The following is a 16,878-nucleotide window of genomic DNA, read 5'->3' as shown; positions in this document are numbered from 1 at the left end:
TGGCAGAGCAGCCCTAATTATGGCAGAGCAGCCCTCACCGCGGGCGGTGCAAGGGTGAAGCACTGCTGCTTTTTTTTAACTTGTGGCCGATATTGCAACACCTGCAGCACCGCAAGCCAAATCAGACCCCACATCAGCAAGAATGCCTCCCTACCCTTACAGCCTCCCAGGGAAGCGCTTGATGCCTGCTACAGCCAGTCCGACCCTGTCTGGGATCAATTTTCACACCTCATCACAGGGGCTATTCAGCTGGCAGGTGATGGAGCTCATGTAAATGGGCATCCAATAGATTTAAGCAGGACAAAATTACCTTTCAAACCTAAACTCAATCGGTTCATGAAACTTCTGTAAAGGGCACTATTCCGAATTGCTTACAACTCAACAACTGAACTACATATAGAAAGGGGTGGGGGTTGAAGGATATCGTACATGGTTACCCTTCTTCTCTGAATGGTTTATAACTTCCAGTGCTTAATTTGTAAAAGAGTATGTGGCAGGATCAAAAGTTTTGCTCAGAATCCCACAACCAGCAGTAATGAATGTCGACATGCCAAATACCACTGCTGCATGGTCTAGATTGCACCTCATGCTTCTTAACATCAGACCCTCCATGCCTTCTTATCTCACTCCTACAGATTCATACTTTCTCCCTTTGTCATAGTTTTTCTGACTTTCTCTTCCTCCTTTCCTCCTTGTGTGCTTTCCCTCTCTTGCTCAAAGTCTCCTGAGGAACAATGAGTGCCAGTCCCCAAATATAAGTGACTTGAGTCCCAACTCCAACCACTGGACAAATTAATCACTGACTTTCCCGTTTTCCCTCTCTAATCAGTATTTTCTAGATTACTTTCTCTGTTTGAAAGTAACTGTTTGGCAAAATGTATCACTGCAGAAAATCTCTAAATAAATAAATTCAATTATGATTATGCTCACAGTGTTAAAGTGGCCAGCGGGGCCAAACTTTCAATCAAAAGCAGTTTTCGCAAACATATTCAAAGTCTGCTTCCTTCCTCCCCTCTCACTATCTATATCTCATTACATCCATCCATTCTCAGTTTCTCTTGTCTCCCCTTCTGATCTCTCACTTTCTCCCCCCTGAAGTTCCCACTCTGCCTTCTTTAATTAACCTTGTGGAGCTGGAAATAATTACAGTGGCACCAGCAGCAAAAACCCTTCAAAAACTGTCTTCTAATGATGCGGCCCTTGGAACCCCACTCCCCTTACACCTTGTGCAATGTCGATGTGATAAATGTCCAGTTTGGTCCTGGTGCCCAGGAATAACTAATGTAACCAATTTTAATCTTTACACATGAATTATAAGAGCTAGGTTCTTGTGCAAAAGAGATTGACTGCACCACAATCTATCAGTTGTGCCAGAACCGTTTTTGGTGTGGGGATACTGACACCAATGTTACATCACTGAAGCCATAGGGATTGTGAAAATGCAATCCTTGCTCAAAGAACAAAAGTAGCATATGAGCCACTCACATTCACCAGGAGAGTGGGAAGGGTGTGATATGCAGCCGCTGGTGAATTTTGGAGCACACTGTTGCAAATAAATTACTAGAGCATCGTGTGGTAACGTACTGTCATTTACAAACAACATATTTTAGATTGAAGTGGCCACAAAATTTGGACTGACGCAGTTTTACTCATAAAAGTATATAGAGCAAAAACTATAATGTGTGGACATCGGGTTTCAGCAAATCATTTGCACATTACCTTATAAAGTGTCTTCATTTAATTTGATCCTCTTCAGAATTACAAAAATGTTCTTAATGTGTGGTTTAAGTTGTGGTTTACCTGTTTATTTACAGGTATTTAAGTGTTCTGCCTCAGAAAACATTTTACAGCCTTTCCTTTCACAGTCTCGGATAGTTCACTTTACAAAGTGCTCTAACTTTGTAGTCAGACAAAGAATGTGAACACCAATCTACAAGTTAGAAAAATAACCCTTACATTTGACCTCTGTCTTTGAACACAAAGCAAATGTGACAAGGTAAAAATAAAATTTAAAGTCATCTTTATTGTACATTGTTCAAACATTGTCGTCACCATCCCCGAAGGATACAAATTAACACACAGAGACAGGAGCAAAAACACAGAGGTGGAATCTACAAGGACACCTTCCCCGAATACTGGAAACATGTGGAAGTGAGACGGCCCTGATATCAGCCACAGACAACATCAGGGCCCTCATCATCCTGGACCTATCAGCTGCTTTCTACACCCCTCCCATCACACACTGATCAACAGACTACACCACATCAGGCTCCAGAGACATGCCCTGGAGCCTCATTCCTCCCAAGAGAAACCCAAAGGGTCTGTCTCCTCAAAAAACCCTCTGCCAACTCAACTGAGTCTAAAAATTATCGACCCATCTTCCCCGAATACTGGAAACATGTGGAAGTGAGACCCCGCCTGAAAAAACCCTCTACTGAGTCTAATAACTATCGACCCATCTCCCCGATCCCATTTCCACGTAAGATCCTTGAGAAAGCGATCAACAAGCAACTCACTCACCACCTGGAGCACCTTGACCTCCTGTACCCGTCTCAATCCAGGTTTCATAGCAACCACAGCACCAAGACGGCCCTGATATCAGCCACAGACAACATCAGGGCCCTCACAATTCTGGACCTATCAGCTGCTTTCCACACCCCCTCCCATCACACACTGATCAACAGACTACACCACATCAGGCTCCACCGTGCCCCGCCAAGGAATTAAAGTCAGGGAGTGCCATTACGCTCCCCTTTAAAGTGCCAAAGGGGGCCAGGAGCCCACCCTGGCCCCCGGTAATGTTGGGGGAGGGGGAGTGCTCTCACGTCCCTGAAGAAAACAAGTCGGGGAGTGCCGCCGCTCTCCCCGTGAAGGTACCCTGGTGGGGCCCGGGATCCCAACTCTGGGTCCCGCAGCATGAAACTAAGTCGGGGAGCACCGTCGCGCTCCCTGTGAAGAAATGGCTGGAGGGCCGGGGGTGCTGCTGGATGGCAGAGACCGGGGGGTGCTGCTGCACTACCCCGTGGCTGGAGGAAGGTGGGGGAGTGCCATCGCACTTCCCCGAGTCCGGACGGACCCGTCAGCAGCTCCGTGTCTGCCCACAGAAGTGGGTAGACCAGAAGAGATGTGGCGGCAGGCGAGGGTGCTGGCCGGTTGGGGAGCTGGCGGTGGCAGCCGGGGGTGGGCTCCCCGGGCTGCCTTCTGACAATGTGGCAATGCAGGGTGCCCGGGTGGGACCGGGCACCTGCGAGAAAGATGAGCGGCCGGGGGTGGGCTTCCCGAGCCGAATGAACACACTCACCTGGGGGTCTGGGTGGGACCGATCCCCCTCTCGAGGGCAGAAGATGCGGCGAAGCTGCCGACAGCATGATCGCGGGAGAGCTGCTACTATAATATGCAGGGAATGGGAGAATCACCCCATAATGCCTTGCCGGCCTGGACTGGCCTGCAAGGGAAAAACAGCGTTTCCTCTGTTTGTGGTGGCCCCAGGAGAACGGGGTCACCACCACATGTGTGACGAGGTGCAGGGGGAGCTGCAGGAGAACGCAGCCTCCCCCAGCACTAAGAAGGGAAGTCCCTCTCTAAGTCTCATGGGGACTTGAAAAGAATAACCCCTCAAGGGCTCAGCCAGCATTTTAACACCTCCTGGGCTATAACTTCTGCTCTACAGATGGGGTGTATTGAGAAGTGCACCAAATGATGACGGACTGAGCTGGGGATGTCTGGAGAAGGGCATTCCCTGGAAGTGAAGAGGTGTAATTGCACCAGCAATGCATTTACTAACATTATTTCTTTCAGAGGGACTGAAAGTCATACATGTAATGTGAAGTACCTGTGTAGGGTGATGTCATAAGCAAAGTGGAGTTATGTTGCCAGACATGCCTGCTAGGGTGTCTGGCTGTATATGTTTAATCCTGTGATTTCATCTGTGATGCCTTTAGGGGTTATAATTGCAATGCATTCTTATGATCAACAAATGTGATGAGTACGGGAAACATCCTTTACAACGCAACTTTTACCACGCAGTGCCTTTACGACGCAACTTTTACAACACAAACCATTACAACGCATTGCGCTGGGGGGCGCTCTAGGACAGGGAATAGGTTTAATTTACTATCCAACACCTTCCCTACTATCCACGGGGACTGGAGTTGGAATAGTAAATTAAATTATTCACTATCCAGCGCCCCAAAGCACTATGCGTTGCAAAGGCATGCGTTGTAAAAACAGCGTTGTAAAGGCATGCGTGGTAAAAGCATGCGTTGTAATGTCATACATCCGATGAGTACTGTCATTATAAAGTGATGCTTAAACATATATTCTTGCTTCTGCGCTTAGGTGAAGAACAATCCCGACTGTTAGCTCCTAAAATGTAGAGGTGTATCCTGTATGGTCAGTGGGAGATTATCAGTCAGGATTATGTGTCTCCTCGGCAGAGATGCCTATTTTAAATGCTTGTTGAGGTAATGGGGTGTGTCCCCACTGGGATGATGCCAGTGTGCAGGGCCCTAGCTCCAGGTTATGTTCAACTAACAGCATTAGGGGCAAGATGATATGCATACATGGGTGTGGTGGTATTAGACCCCACCCCCCTGCGGGAGGGGTAGAGATGTTATGCAATGTCACAAAGTAATTCCAACAGCTTATGTATATTTTTTAATTGGTGCATAGTATTGAGATGTGTGTGTGTGTTTAATAAATGTACTCTTACTTTTATAAAGCAAAGTACAGACTGGACAATCAATCATTGAGTGTTATTCCTGAGCACCTGTAATGGCAATAACTAGCCCACACCACCTCCCTTGAGTAAGCCTTAGACTGCTCTGCAACGCTACCCTTAGAGAGTCAGGCACTACAATTGGGTGTTTGGTTCCCAGTGAAGGACAAATGTAGTCATATTATTTGTGCAGGCCTCTCAGATGCTGCCTCGTTTTCCAACATCAACTTACTGCTTCGTGAGACTCTGTGGAAAGTTGTTCCCCTTGAGGTCCTCTCCCATTTTCAACATTAGCCAATGCTGCAGAGGTAGGTTAGAAATAGGCTGGAACCAGGGAACCTGTCCATTTGGGTTAGTAAACAGTCTTGTGCTGACCCGCCCAGCGGTGGTGTGGCGATTGGTCCTCATTCTCCTGTGAGGGTTCATGCCAAGTTGTGCCCTCCTGTAGGATAACTTAACTTCATGTTGCTTTCCCGTGTGGGAGTCAGGGCTCAGTCTCTACACCTAGGGCTTGACCGACCTACCAGCTCTTTGCTTGCTAACTACACTTATCTAGAGCATTAATCAGGGAGATGAGCCTTTCAGTCCCACACTTATTATAGGTGAGGTTTTATCCTCACTACCTAGTTTGCCGATGGAGGCATTTTACAAACTGGCCTCTAAAATTAAATCAGGCTCACCAGAGGATCCATTGAAGCCTGTCCAGTTCAGAGAATCTGCTGCTGTCTGCCTCCCTCCTGTATGCCATCTCATTAATCTCTCCCTCACTTCGGGCACTGTCCCGTTAAAGTGGAAACAGGCCGTTGTGACACCCATACTCAAAAAGGTTACCCTAGACCCCCTCAAACTTGAGAGCTATCGCCCTATCTCTCTCCTCCCATGGGCCGTGAAAATTGAGGAAGCCCATGTGAATGAGGTGTTGACTGAACATCTTGCGAGGGAATGTATTCTGGATTCTTCCCAGAATGGGTTCCGTGCGGGCCACAGCATGGAAACTGCCCTGCTCTCTATGACGGAACATCTTCGTTCTGTGCTCGACTCCGGTCAGACTGCGGCACTGATACGGCTTGACCTCAGTGCCGCGTTTGATACGGTTTCGCACAGAATTTTACTTCAACGTCTACGAGTGGCAGGTGTTGAGGGCACTGCACTCGATTGGTTCCGCTCCTTCCGATCTGATCGGACCTTCAAGGTTGCCACTCCTCCGTTTGAGTCCAAACTCTATCCCCTAGATCTGGGTGTGCCTCAGGGTTCGTCATTGAGCCCCACATTATTCAATCTTTATGTGAGGCCGCTGGCTGCTGTCGTCAAACATTGGGGTCTGACTATGGCCTCCTACGCTGAGGACACGCAGCTGGCGGTCACTTTGAGTGGGACTCAGACCATGATGCCCCCAGATTTCGGGAAGGACTCCTAGCAGTGGCCAGCTGGATGAATACCAACTGTCTCCAGCTTAATGCCAAAAAAACGGAAGTCATGATAGTGGGTAAGCGAGCGGATCTCTGGGGTGATAAGTGGTGGCCCCCTGAGCTGGGTGTAACCCCTACTCCAGTGACAGAGGTAAAGAACCTGGGGGGTTGGCTTGACCCTGCCCTCAGTTTCTGTGGCCATACGAAAAAAGTAGCGCCCACCTGTTTTGGCATCCTACGAGGGCTGAGACCTATCTTGAGGTTCTTCGATGCCTCAACCAGGCAGCTGGTTATTCAAGCATCTATACTATCACGGCTTGATTATGCCAGCTCACTATTGCTGGGGGCCAACCAGGCTGAAATCGCGCGGATGCAACGCATCCAGAATGCTGCAGCCAGAGCCCTGGTGGGGCTTCCGAGGTTCTGTTCTGCTGAGAGTACCATCCGCTCGCTACACTGGCTACCGGTGACACAGAGGATCTATTTTAAGACCCTGTGCCTGTCGTTCAAGATCCTCAGGATGGCCTCCCCCCCCCGATTCTTGACAATCAACTGAAGCCTTATGTTCCTTCGCGCCCTTTGAGATGTTTGGGCCAAAACTTGGCTGTGGTCCCACGATTCAGACTGTGTAGAGCGGGAGGACGTTCCTTCCGAGTCTTGGCTGCGAAGTTGTGGAATTCTCTACCTTCCCACATTCGCGAAATTGATGAGCTGTTGAAATTCAGGAGAGCCATCAAAACGCATCTGTTCCCCCACTCCTCTTAGGATCTTTATCTGCGTGTTTCCTCCATTATTCTGTTGTGCTGTGTCTGGGTACCTTTCCAGAAGCGCCGGGACGCCCCTTGGCTGGGGCATCTGTGCGCTATAGAAATATTACTAACATAACATAACATAACATTCACACTTTAAAAATGACATAGGCGCACAAGTTCAGAGGCCGAGGTAAACAGAGCCTGATACACCCTGGCACTAATCAGGCTCAGCCCATCCCCAATGTCTGCAGTACTTTAAAACGACCCTACCGGAAACCTGTTGTTTCACAGTTAACACACAGAATGTGACTCCCGCTCCAGGCATTCATGCATTTTACACAATTGCAACAGGATCTTCATCATAGCATCAGCAACAAAACCATTTACACTATATGTCAGAGTGGGGATTGCAGCGTGGGAAAACTATAGTTTTACCAAAGCATACATTGAATCTCCAAGATGAGGAGATGGAGGCAAAAACAGCACATGAATTCACGAAGTCCATGCATAGACAATGTGGAACAACAGTAATGTAAAAACTGGAGAGCACTGACAGTAACATCGCAGACACGATACACCAGTGAGTCTAAATCGGCCATTAAATTCTTAATTTAAAAAATAGGATCTAGAGTAAACTTCTCTTCGAATTTTTGATCAGGGTTCAAACAAAGGTTAAAAAATGCACTGTCAGGGATATAACACAACATAATAGGTAAATTATAATAAAACAATTAACCTTCAAATAAACGGCAAAACCCTAGTTCTGAACTGTACAACATGAAGGCACAAAGAAACAGCCGGGGTATCACAAGGCTCTGTTTACAAAGAGACATTTTAAGTGCTGTGGAGCCTGATGCTCATCACATGCTGCAGGCTCACACTAGGCTCTTTGACAGCAGCCCAGCCACACCAATTCTTTCAATTCACAACTGTTCTTATGCTGCAGGGCTTTGCGCAGGGCTGGGTTACAGAAATGTGCACATTCTATTGACCTCGGAGACTGAAAGGCCGAATCAGCCCTAGCAGAGCGACACGACCCCTTCCAGGTTACACAAATCCCTAGGTAGCAGGAGCTCACCCAAGTCAGTTGTCTTCCCAGTCATATATGTACGTATGTTTTTAAAATATGTAGTTGAGAGACAGAGGGTCGTCATATAGAACAAGTATAGAAGTACGTAGAAAAAAATGAGTTTGCACGCTGGTTTGTAAATCAAAAGAAAAGGAAAGTGCTGCACTGTACTAGTTTCCAGTCTAGGATGGGTGTGTCCTTCTTCACTCTCCTCTGTGAGATACAGGAACCTGATAGTCATTGCTGTTTTGGAGTCGGAGATTACCTGCTCTTATCTCTTCTTGCTAGTTGAACCCCGTGGTTTCCTCCAGTGTTCCGCTGTTGAGCTTCATGTGCGTGCCAGCCAGCCGTCGAGAAACCACAATCACGGCTTGGTTCCAAGAAACAGCTTCGTACATTAACAGCGTCTTCTGATCAGATTGAAGAGAATCCAACCAGAAGCTCCACCCTGTGTGCAGCTTCTCATCTGTGCTGACAGTGAGAGCCTCTAAATGCTTTTTAGGTCTGGCTTGGCGACGTATTACCAACGTGACTATATAAAATGGGCACAGAGTGGGGTTTGTTACCACCCACAGCAGTATTAATCTCTCACCACATGCTGTTGTATCATTCTACCGCCTATGGAGTGCTTGTTCTGTAATGCTTATGCCACTATTTTACACCCTGAAGGTACACTGAATCCTCACACATTATACATGATCTCATTGGGGCATTAGATACAGATTGTTTGTTTCCACTGCAGCACAGTTTAATGTTTTTGTGAGAACTCAATATACAATCCCGACCTATTGGCTTTGACAATGCTTACATTTAGTAGGATGATATTTGGGAGATTTTAATGAGTTCCACTTTTTATTTCTGCACCCCTACTAGTATGAACATGTCCTTGGCATGTTGTAGGTGATATACTTTTATATCACAATCCACTCATCTATTGAAATGTCTCGAAAAATTACTTTACAGATACAAATCTACAACTACATAAAGACTTTCTTTTTGATAATATTGAGTGCTCGGAGAACTACAATTATTGTTTGGACCTAGGTTTGCCTTGGGGACTGTGGTAACCAGCCCCCCACCTCTTCTTGAGCACCTATTTGATAATCTGTTTTGTTACATAAACCTTGATATTTGCTGTGCGCTCCTAATAGCCGTTACCAATCTTCGCTGTTAAAACAAACAAACAAGTTCAAGTGTATTTCTAAAGTACATAGTTAAGTACAATTGTTACACCGTCAACACATTATGACAATAATAAAATTAAGGAAATACTGATGAAGCAAAGCTTCGCACATTTTGCGACTTGCTGTATTCATGAACCTCGTTTATGTGTAACAAGGTAATAAATGTACGTCTTACTAACGTTTATTTTATGTTTAAGTAAAAGTTTATGAAGCTTGCCTATGTGTATTTCTAATGCATTTAATCCGTGTCCTTAAAACATGGCCGCCGCTTGTATTTAGTTACTGCGCATGCGTCAGTCACACTCACGTGTCCTGACGTGTCTGCAGAGTTGGAGGGAAATTCATGCGCATGCGTAATACATAGCTCTGCCAATCATGTGGTACTACTCGTGCCACTGCTCTTGTGACTGTTGATATGTAGCTAACATTTAGACTGCATAAGTATATTTCTTAGTGATAAGTTGAAAGTACAAACCCTGTGATGGGTTTTCATAATGTTATTTTTATGTATTAATTTGTTTTCGCTTGCTTTTCATGTACCGCGGGGAATGGGGGTCTGACGGCACCAAAAGCCATCTTGGAGGTCCCTTCTACGCATGTGCGACTTTCTGGGGCACCGACAACCTTGGCTGATGGAACACCGCCAGTTGGCAGTGATGGGCAAGATGCTCCTGAGAACTGACCTGCGAACTCGGCTGGACGAAGTCATTTGTCCCTGTTCTGCTACATTGTACAATTGTCATTGTATTTCTCTGCAGTTTCTCATGGGAACCCCAATCTCGCTAGGCGGTACCCAGATATGTAAATGAAGTATCCAAATAGTGTGTTATGATTGGTGTGTTACCCAAAGCCTACCTTAGGACCAATCCAAATTGAGGGATTCTGACACTTTGCAACATTGGGGGGTGGTACATCGTCCCAAAAGAGTATATCTACCCTGGGTTCACCTAGGGAATTTGTCCGACTTGTCTGGTTTAGCTGACCTGTCACTGACCCATCGTACTCAATAGGTGACTGAAGATACAGAGCGCTGCGGAGCACTCTGTCCGAAATTGACCATAGACTAAGGTTCTACTGAACCTTAAAGTGCTGGAGAAGCACTTTGCTGGGAGTTCGCTGACCCAATCGGGGTCTTGATCGATAGCTGCAGAGAGGGTGGAGCGCAGGCGTTGCTTCCAAACTGCGGGTGCGGTCCTGTCCTGAGCGGTCCTGTCCTGAGGGTTTGCTGTCCTGAGGGTCCTGTCCTGATTCCTAATCTGAGGGTATCCTGTCCTGTCCTGGGTGTCCATTCTGCACCTGCTGTCCTTTGAGGGGTATCCTTCCTTGAGGGTTTCCTGTCCTTAACTGACCCGTGGCCAGGGTTTGGTTTCCACACCAGTCTAGGTAAATACTGCTCTAAGTTCTTTTAAACTTGCACCTTTCTATATTTCTGTCTTTTGCTTTAATAAAGACACACCTTGCATATGTTGATTTTTCCATGCTTTTGCTGCAATTATTGAAACGAAAAGTCATTTGCATATTTCTTGATATGCTCCCATGTTACCCTACCTTTTAGAAATCATATTTTGCATTGCAGTTTGTCATTTTCTGATATGGTCTAGAACGGCCTTACTTAAATTTTCTAAAGAGTCTTTGCCTTGAATGCATAGCATTTTTCCCTTGCATCTCATATTTGCATTTAAATGATTACATTGACTTTATTTCTCTATAGTTATGTACTTTTCATTATCTTGGTTATTGATTGCCTTATTCTTGTAAGTTTGATGCTTGATGAAAACGAACTTTAGATAAACATTTTAAAACTTCCAGTTGTCCGTGGTCATTTTACAACAGTATTGAATGTCATTTGAATTTGCATTTGCTGCCTTTCCTTTTACAGCTAGGCCCCTGATCCGTTGAGGTCATAGGTACCCGTGTCGGTGGATTGTAAGTCGGGTACACTGAGTAATAACAGTAGGGAACACACACAAATTGGTAGCAGCCCGTGAAGTCGCCCTGTCAATGAATAGTGTGAATTGAAAGTATATGGGCCCTGAAGCCGGAAACGGCGAAATCATTGGCTGGGTGACCTCGCGCGCTCTATCAGTTTTCTGGTAGATCAGAGGATGGTTAGGGACTAGCTAAAGGTTAGGTAGGACTAGTTAGACTAGTTAAGTCGGTAGCTGCTAGTACATTAATGCTGCTATAAGAGCGGCTGTTCCGAGGGGACCGATCACTCTCTTGTGAATACGCTGCTGAATATTCATGAATTTTTGTATTATTATTATTCTTGTTCTTATATTGTTATATGTATTAATCCATGCAATTGTAAACCGTCTTGTATTGTGTTGTCCGAACTCCCCGGGGAATTGAAAGGGCAAGTGGTGAATAGAATCCATTGTCCTGAGGTCACAGGCTTAAGGAAAGTTAGGTGCAGGTTAGGATAACCGGGAAGCACTAACTAGGGTTTTCTGAATACATGTGTGAATAAATGTCAGTAACGAGGTTCATTGGCAAAATTCCCATAGTGGCATAACCTAGTAAGGGTCACATCGGAAGAGTAGCAGGTTCATCGGAGCTTGGGAGAAAGCAGAGGGGTCCGCTGGGAAACCTTAGACTCGGATATATCCCGGTGAAGTGGATGAGTTTAGGGGAATAACAGGTTCACCGATGCTAGAGTGAAGGGTAGGCGGAAGAGATCTACCCGCAGCGCGTGAAAAGTAAATGGAAGTAGTTTACTTGCAGTAAAACAAAGCTATCCTGTCTAGACACTTGAGCACTGTGGCGAATGTGTATTTGTTGTAAAATAACCAAGCACTGAGCACTTTAGAAAGAAAGAAAGTTTCCGTTACCTTGTGAAGGGAGGGAGTCAGTCGCGAAGCGCCTCTGACGTCACTCCGTGCCGCGCTGGGATTGGTAGAAACAGCGGGCGGGTAGCGGGGCTGGAATTGTAAAGGAGGGGTGAAGCGCCGGAGCGTGAGGACAGTCTCACGAAGGGGCCGCGCACCCATTGGCCGAAATATTTGACCGCGTGCATCTCATTGGTCGCACGGAATTACAAGACGCGTTCTGATTGGAGGTGACTTTGTAAACAGAGTTAAGCGTAGAAATCGTATGTGGCACTCGTATTGTCCAGAGACTAGACCTGATCCGAGAAACCAAGGGTTTGAAAGGGATCAGTGGAAAGCCAATAGATACGATATTATGTACGGAGCTAAGAGAAAAATGTCCCTTGTAAGTAGGGTAAAGAATTATTTCAAAATGGACAAACCAATTAAGTCCAGAGAGGGCGTTATTATCCCGCCACCGAATACTCCCGCCTCATTCATGATGTTTGACCGAGGGTACAATACCTGTGTGTGGTTGGAGAATTGGGTAAAGTACACAAAAGATGACGGAATATTGGCTTTTCCGTTAGACGGTACTTTCAATGGCAGGATTTTATTTAATTTGAGAACCCGCATGAATGAATTACATCCCAGACCGAGACTAATGCAGTATGAGGCATTAGAGGAATGGGAGATTGAGGCTTTCGAAAGAGAGAAACCCCGAATGGACAAAGGTCTGACAAAATGGTACCCCAGGCTGAAACAAGAGACCAGGGATAAGAGGATGAAACAGTGGAGGCAGAGCATGATTGTTGAGGGTCTGTTTCCCATGATGCCAGCAGGTAACCCTTCTGTGGGAGAGAAAAGGACAGAAAAGAGTAAGCATTGGGGAGCCCATGGGGAGTCAGACGATGAATTGTTAGATGACATCTTTACGAGAAGTCCGCCCCCTTATAATGAGGGAGCCCGACCTTCCAGTGCAGGAGAGAATCTCCAGCGTCCATCTATTAAGGAGGAGGACAGATCCCTATGTAGGGGGGGAGGTGGCCAGGTGTTGCCCTATTTTGAGAATCCCGGACCCGCAGAGGTACGCGATATATATCCTAGAATGCCCGTGAGCTCGGAGGAAAAATATTCCTGTGAAAGAACGTTTTTCCCCAGACCTCTTTATGAGAACGAAGAAAAACCCTTGAGTTCAGGAATGCCCTTTTTGCAGCCTCCATATGGGGAGGAGCGCAGGTCATTTGGCACAGGAACTTTATTCCCAAAACCAAATTATGGTGGGGGACCCAGTGAGACGCATCCTACTGCCCCGAGTTTTACGCCTCAACTGACCCCACAGATAATGCCTGAACGAACATTAGGAAGAATATTGGAAGAGAGGGAACAAGAAGTTCTAGCTAGACAAAGAACAGAAATAATTAAGAAGATCTCCCAGTTGAATACTAGTCCTGAGGCTTTGACTATTCCGGTAACAATCGGACCAGTGGTTCCGTTGTATGGGAATAGTCAAGGAGGTCCGAACCCTCCAGTCATGAACCCGATAATGGCCCCGCCGAGGCAAGAGCCCCTACTGATAGACGATCAGTCCAGTGAGTGCGAGTCCGAAGTTGTGTTCTTGGACCTGCCGAACAAACAGAACGGGAAGGGAGTGCAGAAGAGGCATAATCCTTTTGATGCGAAAGAAATTAAATTAGAATCAGCAACAGGTACTAGGAGTGTTTCTTTGGTAACTCCGGAAGAGATTGAAAGTTGGAGTCGTGATTTAGAAAAACAGGCTCCGCAAACGAAACCTTTAGACCTCTACAAGCTGAGGGTAGAAATAGAGGAATTGATGGCAGGAAATGTGGGTTTAGACAGATTAAACACCTATTCTGAAGAAGAATTGCTGTTTATGTGTAAAGGCCTTACCAGAAGTACCAGGGTGCTCCACGAAAAACTGACAGACACCGCAGCTAGTATGGGGGTAGATATTTCAAGATCCAAGCCCCTACAAAAGCCTTACAGAGCTGAATTTTCAGACAAGGATTTAGAGAACCTGAATGTGTCAGGGAAAAAGGTACAGATTAAGGAATTGCTTGCAGTTTTGCAAAAATGGGGAGACGTGGAAAGATGGAGAAGCAGGTGGGCACGAAAGAAAGATGAGGCTCGATCCAGATAAGCTACCCCTGAATTCCCTTTGAGAGAAGTAGACAAGCCCGAAACATTATGCCCCATGCGTGAAGTACCAGGTGGGAGGTATGTGCACGTTCCATGGTCCAGACAGGATATTGTGTCCTTTACTAACGATTTCCCGAAATTACGCGAGAAGCCAGTTGAATGGTACCGGCAAGTGGAAAGGTTCGTAAAGGTGCAAAAATGCCTGTGGAAAGACCTGGATGGGTTCTTCGACATTGTGGTCCCGGTCGATCTATGGACCGAGTGTAAAATAGCCATAGCCTGGCCTAGTGAGGAGTACACAAGAGATAAAGAAACAGGGGAACCTTCGAAGGAAGTCATGAGAAAATATGAGCAGGTAATTCAGCACTTGAAAGAAAAGGTGCCCGCAAAGGAAACTGACTGGACCAGGATAGATAGAACAACGCAGGAAAGGGATGAGACAGTGCACTCCTATTATGAAAGGCTGTTGCAGGTGTTTAAAACCTACAGTGGTATAGATAACATCGAGATGAAGGATATGACGCACTTTATTTACAGGTTTGTAAACGGTTTAAGACCAGAAATTTGCCAGTGGATAAAAGATAACAAAATCTGTTGGCACTCCAAAAAGGTAGACGAGGTCCTGCGGTACGCAAAGTACTGCGAGGACGAAATGGCAGAAAAGAAAAAGGCCCTCAAAGAGAAAGTTATGTGGGCTCAGGTGAAGCTCGCAGAACAGCAAGAAAAGCAGTTGAGTAACATGGTCAAAAATGCTAAGAACGAAGGTCCTGGGGGAGGGGGAGGAGGTAAGCCCCGGCCCAAAATGAGCAGGGAGGAGGCTATGAAGAAATTTCCTTGTCATCAGTGCGGCGAAATTGGACACTGGCGTAACGAGTGTCCTTACTTGCCCGATGATAACCCCAAAACACCTGATTTAACTCCACAGACGCAGAAAGAAAGACCGAGAAAGACTCAACCACAGGTAAAAACAGTTCAGGTGCCCCGAGCACCAAAGCAAGTATACAGGGGAAAACAGGCAGAGGGAGATGAGATAGAAGTCTGGGAAAGCAATGAGAACAGAAATGCAGCAACTTCGCAGTATCTATTGAATGATACCTTCCTTTGTGATGACCAGTACTGACGGGGCCTGAGAGGGGAGGACGAGGAGTGCGTACTTGGCGCCTCCTTGCCGGTAGACCAGTCCGGACCATACATTGAAGGAAAGGTTGACGGAAATGATGTCACCTTTCTGTTGGACACTGGCGCTACCCGTTCTACTGTGAGAACAGTGGACGTTCCAAACCGACCCCTCTCGGGAGAAGCCATCCAAGTAGTGGGTGTATCTAATCAATTGATTAGTACTCCTGTTACCAAGCCCATGGAGATCTCAATTGGAAACTTTAAGGAAATGCATAGATTTGTCATTTGTGACACCAGTCCGGTGAACTTACTGGGACGTGATTTGTCGTGCAAAATGAACTGTACCATCTTTTGCACACCAAAGGGTGTTGAAATTCAGACCCCAGATGAAGACGGCATTTATAAATTAATGCTGATCAGACCTGACTCAGAAATTAAACGAATGACCATGCAGGATTTGCCCAAAGAACTACAAGAAGCAGTGAAGCCAGAGGTATGGGACTTTACTGGGAAAGATGTAGGGTTAATGAAAAACGTGGACCCCATACAGATAGCAATAAAGGACAATGCAGTATACCCCAATACTAAACCCTACAGAATGAATGCGGAAGTGAAAGCTGGTGTTACGCTGGAAATACAAAAATTGCTAGAAGGAAACATCATACAGGAGGTAATGAGCAGCCCATGTAACTCCCCGATTATGGGCATCAAGAAGCCTAGTGGCAAGTACCGAGTAGTGCAGGATCTACGAAAAGTCAACAAGATAGTAGTTCCCTGTTGCCCTATTGTCCCGAACCCAGCAGTGATTCTGTATCAGATTCCCTGGGATGCTGAATGGTTCACTGTGATAGACCTGTGTCATGCATTCTTTTCCATTCCCTTGCATCCAGATAGCAAATTTCTTTTCTCATTTGCCTTCAATGGTCACGTGTATTGCTGGAACCGGGTCCCTCAAGGGTATACAGAGAGCCCCTCTATCTTTAATCAGATCTTGAAAAAATGTTTGGAAACTTTGGTCTTACCTGGAAATTCTGTCTTAGTGCAATACATAGACGACCTCTTGGTAGCGTCTAAAAGTCATAGGGATTGTGTGATTGACACCATTGCCCTACTGAATCACCTGTGTGAGAAGGGACACAAAGTGGCCCCTGACAAATTACAGTTCTGTGCAAAATCAGTGAAATATCTGGGGCACCAGATAGAGAAAGGTGTCAGAAAAGTGACATCGGAAAGAGTGACAATAATTCAAAAAATGCAGTTACCCCGTACTCAGAAAGAGATCAGAATGTTCCTGGGTGTGATAGGATACTGCAGACAGTGGATTCTGGGATTTGCAGTCCTAGCTAGGCCCTTGATAAAAATGACCAAGAGAGGAACACCTGATATTGTAGAATGGAATGATGAGAGCTTAACAGCCTTCACCAAACTGCGAGATTGTCTGTGTACAGCCCCTGCATTGGGAGTGCCAGACTATTCCAAAGAATTTGCCCTATTCTGTGACACTCGCGATAATTGCGCATTGTCAGTCCTAACTCAAGAACATGGTACAACAAGAAGGCCTGTGGCATATTTCTCTGCTACCCTGGATCCAGTGGCTGCTGGATTACCAGGCTGTCTGAAAGCAGTAGCTGCCACCTGTGCCAGTTTAGAGCAGAGTGAGT

General features: G+C 46.2%; 1 protein-coding gene across 1 annotated transcript in view; it reads right to left on the bottom strand.

Moving 5' to 3' along the window:
- Nucleotides 1-8,346, bottom strand: part of PRKCQ (protein kinase C theta) — a 452,364-nt gene extending 444,018 nt beyond the window's left edge. The window contains exon 1 of the mRNA XM_078677123.1: nt 8,213-8,346. The gene's annotated coding sequence lies outside the window, so the exon portion shown is untranslated. The remainder of the gene's footprint in view (nt 1-8,212) is intronic.
- Nucleotides 8,347-16,878: the final 8,532 nt, after the last annotated feature.

Source organism: Lissotriton helveticus, chromosome 1_1, assembly GCF_964261635.1.
Source record: "Lissotriton helveticus chromosome 1_1, aLisHel1.1, whole genome shotgun sequence".
NCBI classification, from domain to species: Eukaryota; Metazoa; Chordata; class Amphibia; order Caudata; family Salamandridae; genus Lissotriton; species Lissotriton helveticus.
Note: the sequence above shows the minus strand (reverse complement) of the source record. Positions and strands in the feature narration are given on the sequence as shown.